The 935-nt window shown below is 46.7% G+C and overlaps 1 non-coding gene across 1 annotated transcript; it reads right to left on the minus strand.

Moving 5' to 3' along the window:
* Positions 1 to 517: 517 nt before the first annotated feature.
* Positions 518 to 626, minus strand: LOC126957775 (small nucleolar RNA SNORA68). Its single transcript, XR_007726943.1, has one exon. It is a non-coding gene; the product is annotated as a small nucleolar RNA SNORA68 (small nucleolar RNA).
* Between the last annotated feature and the right edge of the window lie 309 nt (positions 627 to 935).

A 935-nucleotide genomic window follows, 5' to 3' on the forward strand; every position in this document is an offset into this window, starting at 1 on the left:
CAACATGAAGTTGTGCAATACCCAGGCTATTCAACCATACTCAGCACCCCGACCTCTGCTTAAAATCCTCAGAGGTTTTCCATTACATTTAGGGATTTGTATATTTGTGTTTATATAACATACGGTTTAACCTGGTCTCCAAAGGCCTGCATGATCTGACTGCAGCTTCCTCTCCTGTCCCATCCATGCCGCTCTCCCTCTGACTCACTTGGTTCCAGCTTCTCTGAACTTCCCAACTTCCTTCAATTCCTCTGCCATACCAAGCTCTCTCTAGGATCCCACCTGGACTGCTCTTCTTTTTCATCTTCCTCTGGTTAAACTTTCTTTCTGAAGTCTCTGCTCATGAGGCACTCTCCAGAGAGATCTTTGAACCCCTGATCTAAATTAAGCCCCCTCAATTAGTCTCTTTCATGGCACATTATTTTCTCACTTCTCAGCATTATAGTGGGTACTGTCATTATGAGTGTTTTGGTGTCAATGATGGCAGGCTTTTTTTTTTTTTTTAAATTTTCACTGGGGATGTAGAACCTCCAAATTTACTGTGAGGGGCACAGCCACTGCCTCGCAAAGGTGACAAGATGTGCTTGCTTTTGCATTTTTTTTTTGATTTTTTTTGTTTTTGGGAGGCCGAGACGGGCGGATTCAGGAGATCATCCTGGCTAACACGGGGGTCTCTACTAAAAAAATACAAAAAATGTAGGTGGCGGGCGCCTGTAGTCCCACTACTCAGGAGGCTGAGGCAGGAGAATGACGTGAACCCGGGAGGCGGAGCTTGCAGTGAGCTGAGATCCGGCCACAGCACTCCAGCCTGGGTGACAGAGCGAGACTCCGTCTCAAAAAAAAAAAAAAAAAAAAAAAAAAAAGTGATTCTTGGCCGGGCGCGGTGGCTCAAGCCTGTAATCCCAGCACTTTGGGAGGCCGAGGCGGGCGGAAGG

This window comes from Macaca thibetana, chromosome 6 (genome assembly GCF_024542745.1).
Source record: "Macaca thibetana thibetana isolate TM-01 chromosome 6, ASM2454274v1, whole genome shotgun sequence".
NCBI classification, from domain to species: Eukaryota; Metazoa; Chordata; class Mammalia; order Primates; family Cercopithecidae; genus Macaca; species Macaca thibetana.